Raw genomic sequence first — 6,365 nt, 5'->3', positions numbered from 1 at the left:
GCCTCCCGTCAGAAGCCGGCCCACTGACATCACTAGTGATGTCAGTGGGAGTGATTTTGGCTCTGATAGAGCCAAAATCACTCCGGAGCTTGCGGTTGAAAACCTCAACCGCAGGCTCCGGCTCGCAATTTCGATGGTCGCGATGGTCACGACCATCGCGGCCATCAAAATGCACGCTCGTATAGCCACAGCTATACGAGCGTCCAGGAGGACGCTCCATGAAAATGGAGCCCGGCCCTCATTCAGAGCGTGCGCTCTGCTCAGAGCGTACGGCTCTGAATGAGGGCCTTGGTCATGAGTACTCTTAAAAAGCAAAAGAAAGAAAACAGCATTCTGCTAAAGGAAGGGGAAAGAGGAAAGCCTGATGTATATCAGTTAAACACAGATCTTTGTGACTCTGGATATCGCAAATACAACCTGGGAAATGAAAATTTTCAGATATCTAATAAAGTGATTCTATTAGTAGGAGCTACAGGATCAGGGAAAACAACCCTGATCAATGGGATGGCCAACTACATCTTGGGTGTGGACTGGAGAGATGACTTTAGGTTCCAACTTGTACAGGAGGTTACAGGTAAATCACAAGCTCACAGCCAAACCTCTGTAGTTACAGCCTACAAGATGAACCATGAAAGTGGCTACAGAATCCCTTATTCCCTCACCTTGATAGACACACCAGGGTTTGGAGACACACGAGGAATAAAACAGGACAAGAAGATCACAGAGGACATCCATGCATTCTTTACAGCAGACAATGGCATTGATCAGATAGACGCTCTATGCTTTGTAGTTCAGGCATCTTTGGCTCGGCTGACACACACCCAGAAATATATCTTAAATGCAATTTTTTCTATCTTTGGGAAAGATATCAGAGACAACATACTGATCCTGATCAACTTCTCAGATGGTGAGAGACCTCCAGTACTAGAGGCCATAAAAGAAGCTGACATCCCCTGCCCTCTGGACAGTAATGGTGACCCCGTTCACTTCAATTTCAACAACTCTGCTCTATTTGCCAACAATAAGGGCAGTAACATAAGATTTAATAAGATGTTCTGGAGGATGGGGGCGCATAGTATGAGATCATTTTTCAGAGATCTGAGTAAAATAGAATCTAAAAGTCTGATGCTGACCAAGGAAGTCCTCAGGGAAAGGAAACAGCTTCAGATTGCTCTGCAGGCCTTACAGCCACAGATAAAGGCCGCTCTACTGAAACTGGATGAACTAAGAAAGACCCTGAAAGCTCTAAAGCAGAACAAGGAACATATGGCAGCAAATGAAGACTTTGAGTATGAAGTAGAGATAACTGTTCCAGTAAAGAAAGTGATAAGAGAGAACTTCATAACCAACTGCCAGCAATGTCACATTACCTGTCACTATCCCTGTACAGTTGCCGATGACTCCGAGAAATATGACTGTTCTGCTATGTGTAATGGATACTGTAGAGCATGCCCAGGTAAATGTGTTTGGAGTGTCCATTTCAATCAGAAGTATATGTGGGATTATGTGACTAAAACAGAAAAAAGAACCTATTGGGAGTTGAAAAAAAATTACGAAAAAGCCTCTGGAGAGGTAATGGATGCAGCAATGTTGTGCTTACAAATAAATGGGGAATATCATAATGTGAGGGAAGAAGTGTATGGTCTTATTATCATGTCCTCCCTGAGTCTGAAGCACCTCTGTGAAATCGCTCTAAGACCAAACCCACTGTCAGCCCCCGAACACATTGATCTGATGATACAGAGTGAGGAACATGAAGCCAGACCAGGATATCAGGAGAGAATCCGGTCCCTGCAGAAGGTCAGACAGCAGGCGGAGATGTTAGAGAAGATCCAGAAAGGAGAAAAGCTGCTGCCTGACGTTCAGGCCAAAATGTGACTTATGGTTCCTTTCAATCATGCTGCAAAGAGCGCTGCCAAGGATATAAGCAGTACAGTGCTTTCCTTTTTCAGAAAAATGTAATGTACACAAGAAGCAATAGCACATCAAAAGGCAATGGGAGAGATGCACTAAGCTTTGAAGAGTGATAAAGTGGAGAGTACCAGCCAATCAGCTCCTAACTGTCAGTTTACAGGCTGCATTTCAAAACTGACAGTTAGGAGCTGATTGGTTGGTAAATTATCACTTTCCAATTTATTACTCTCCAAAGCTTATTACATCTCCCACAATCTAGAGCAAATATGAATAAATAGCATACAGTCTTCCCAATTGTCAGGGAGACTCCCTGAAATAGTAGTTTTCATGGAACAGAGAATTAGGTTATTTTTTAAGACACTGCAAAAGTTTTATTTAAGAGTATCTATCAGCATATTAACCATTTATTGGCACGTTTGTACATAGACATCTTAGAAAGACGGTTGTCATTATTTTTTTTTAACCTAAACAATATTTTCTTATTCTCACAGTACTAATAATATAACAGCCAGTACAATGTTAGATGTCATTACCTGAGTGCAGGGATGCTCTGGATAGAAAACAGGGAATCTGCACATTACAGACACAGGAGGCAACTGAGGGCAATGGGATGTGATCTGTTATTACATCATGTGCAATTGATTCCCGGTAGATTTGCCCCAGTTATACATCCCGGCACTGGCGTAACTACCGTAGGTGCAGGGGGCCCTACCCCTACCAGGCTGGCCATGGTCCCGTCCTCCAGCAGTGTGCTGTGCAAGGCAAGCACATCTGCCCTCCCAGTTGGCTCTGCCTCTGGCTCTCCTCAATGACTTATACTGGGAAGAGGCATGGTGCCTCCTCCCAGCATCAGTCAGTGAGGAGAGATGGCGCCAACCGAAGGAGGAGGCATGCCTCCTAGAGAATGTGACCACCAGAGGTAAGGCAAGGAGAGGGGAGAGGAGAAGGGAGAGGGGAGGGAGGAGTGCGGAGGGGACACTGGGGACTGAGGTTGGCCCATGAAAATTTTGCTATGGGCCTCCCTAGGTCTAGTAATGTCCCTGCATCCAGGAGACAATAGTAAATAACTATATTGCATCAGTCACAGCTGACCAAGATAATTGCTGCTGTTGGTGTCTACAAATCACTGATGCTAGTCTGACCTTTTAATTAACAGAGTTTATGTGACATCATTGACGGCTGTTGTACCTTCTCAGTCCACTAGATGTCACTCTGCACCAGAAGAATATTCTTTCCTTAATTTTTGTAACATGTTTGGCATATTGGCCTACAGAACATACCTGGCTTCACCTGGAATTGTGGTTAGAAAGGTTTGGCCTCGTATTGAAGAAAAGAAAAAGTCAACCACTGCACAGGCAAAGTTATTTATTTCGCATTTAGTATGAAAACCACTTTAAACACAATGTTATTCTAAATATTTTCAAATGTATAACACATATTTGTGCCCCCCAGTGAGTTATTATAACAATATAAAGGTGTGGGGAAGACGATGACTCACCTTTGAGTGGACACACTTATGTTATCTAGAGACTGAACTTTTAATTTACATATCTGAAGTCTGTATAAAACTTACATTTTGCAGAAATACAATACAAAGTTATCAAAATAGAGACTCACAAATTAGTGAGAATAACGCACTGAAAGGATTGTGATGTGCAAAGAGAAATTACTACTGTGCCTGTGGCTGGGAGTAGTCTGGCAATGAGAATATATCAGTGAACATAAAGGGAGGAAGAGAATATAGAAATATATACAAAAATGATAATATGTAAAAAGCTCCTAATGTCACTTCTAATTAAATCCTCAATTTTATAAACAACAAACTCTCCCATTGTCCGGCTCCTGTTATACACAGAGACCTATGCGGCAGTAATGTGATCTGATCTCCCTGATAGAACCAAAGGGCCAAACACATCAGAGCCTTTGTGGTGCCTGCCTTAGTGCTGAGCAGGGCACCCCTGCACTCCCCACACTTGACATAAGACAGATTATAGTATACAATAGGAGGCTGTTAGTTACTTTACAGCTATATTAAGGGGGAATTCAATTGAGTGCTAGGGGTAAATTTAGAGAATCTAGTCTGGACGAGGTGTTTTTTTATTTCAACACGTTTAGTTAGCATCACCGAAACTTGAATGATTTGAGGCTCCTGAAACTCACAAATTTACAAAGAAGTGAGTTTAGCTGAGAGTGAGATGGCCGATGGTGAAGCAGATCGAGATATCTCCCCCGAGTAGCAAGTTTTGAAGGAGATTGCTCACCCGAGATTGCAGTGTTTTCTCTCTGCCTAACTCTTCTGAGCAAGCAGCCTGCACATATCAGTGAGACACACGTATACAGAAAAACGTTATTACATACACCTATCCCACTCACACATACTTACCTGCTGCCAGATGCTTCTGTCCACTTCTCCAGTAGATTCCATGGCTGTACCTTAAAAATACTCATCTCCATCCTCACACTGCTCTAAGTAGCATCCAGAGGTCTTGGCAAAATAACAAACCGAGTAAGCGAACTCATACGGACAAGTATCGGTATGTGTGTTGTCACAAATACCAATACTTCGCGAATGCTGGCTAATTGGACGCCTGGGAAATCTCACAGGCCGCCAGATGTAACCAGCCAATGAGTGGCCGCTATATGTAAAGCGGCCTCTCATTGGCTGGAGGGCCATGGAATTTGCCAAAGCGTCCCGTCAGCTGGCATTCGCGAAGTAATCGTTCAATCGCTCATTAATCATTCTGTAATTACGCAGTATAATGTCAAAAACGACCAGCAATGCGCTCCCGCTGGTCGTTTTTGACATCAATCATCGCCTGAACATGCAGGCCAACCTGCCGATAACAACAGGTTGGGCATGTTCGGGGATGAGGGAGGGTGCCTGCACTGAAACACATATCATTCAGTGTATTCACATTAAATCATTGCACAGGAAGATGAACAATTGTACGATTACAATGCTGTAATCGTACAGTCGTTCGTCTATCGTCTAGTGTGTACGCACCTTTAGTGTTAAACGACATCACTGTTCCCCATATACTACACTTCTGACAGCAATGCTGATCATCTGAGTAAGTCTCTCATCAGCTGTGCAATGTCCTGAAGGCAAACAGCTGAAAGTAGAACTATAAAGACTGACTCGGTTGCAGCCACCTGTTAGGTAGTTGCTAGTAAAATATCTCTCACTCTGGGTTCACTGTCAAGTAAGATGCACCCAGAGCAGCAGAATATGGAATGCAGCCTTAAACTACCCGACTTTATCATTTTTGTATAAATTTGTTTGTAAGTTTTATACTGACCTCAGATTTGTCAATTAAAAGTTAAGTTATAAGATAACATAAGAGTGTCTCCTCACAGGTGATTCTTCTTCCCCATACCATAATAGGTGGGGACCTGGTAAGAACACCAGAACATTGTATGATACATGTTTTACTAGTGATCATATCTGTGCATCCCTTGCACATATAATAACTTGTTCATCTCTGTGATTATTCCCTGATGAAGCTGAGAGACCGATATTGGGGATCAGTGATCATTCTCTGTTATGTTATGCTTTTCTCAACATTATTGCTACTTTGCTGACACATTATACACAATGCTCTTTTGCAGAGGTAATAGACCTAAGTTATAGCACTAAGATCTATCTCCATAGTAGCTGTGGGTATGAAGCTTTCGCTCACAGTGGCCATTACCTTGTGCTTATATACATATATATGTAACAAAAGGCTTTACCGTACCTGTTACATTTAAAGTAATAGGTGCAGGCATAAATATAATTTTATATATAAATATACACGTCATATTACACAATATACTTTATTAATCATGACAAGTGTTAGAAGATTCCTATGATATAGTCTAAAAAAGTATGTGTAAGTCCTTACATACCAATACAGGATACAATAAAACATTTTGGCATTGTGAGAAATTGTTATCTAGATTCAACTTGGTGCCTGCATTAGGTCCCTGGTGACTTCTGTATTGCGCATGTAAACATCTCAGGGTAAATGGCGGCTGTGCATTTTACCGATGATTTGCACAGCGTTGATTTGGGACTCAGGTGCAGGGTGTGAGGGGTGGGGCCCAGAGCCGTAACTAGACTTTTTGGTGCCCTGTGCCAGAGAGAGCATTGAAGCCAACCTCATTTTTCAAAGGGACATAATGCACCCATAAAAAGGGCCATGGCTTCATGGGGAAGGGCCAGGGAAGAGATAGGGGAGGCCAGGAGATGCCGGGGATGAAATAAGAGGAAACTACAAGCCAGAATGATAATAAACAGAAATATGACAGGCCCAAACAGCGCCCCTTGCCCTGTGGTGACCTGTGCGATGGCACCGGCCGCACTACCCTAGCTAGGGCCCTGGTGGGCCCATCTGCACCGCACTCCCTGCAGCCATTATATATGCACCACTGTATAGAGGGTTACATGTACTGTATCTCACACTTAGACC

The 6,365-nt window shown here is 43.0% G+C and overlaps 1 pseudogene; it reads left to right on the top strand.

Moving 5' to 3' along the window:
* The first annotated feature begins 294 nt into the window (after positions 1 to 294).
* LOC148508014 (uncharacterized) lies at positions 295 to 2,013 on the top strand (annotated as a pseudogene).
* The last annotated feature ends 4,352 nt before the right edge of the window (positions 2,014 to 6,365 follow it).

Source organism: Taudactylus pleione, unplaced genomic scaffold, assembly GCF_031769625.1.
Source record: "Taudactylus pleione unplaced genomic scaffold, aTauple2 ptg000377l, whole genome shotgun sequence".
Classification (NCBI taxonomy): Eukaryota; Metazoa; Chordata; class Amphibia; order Anura; family Myobatrachidae; genus Taudactylus; species Taudactylus pleione.
Note: the sequence above shows the minus strand (reverse complement) of the source record. Positions and strands in the feature narration are given on the sequence as shown.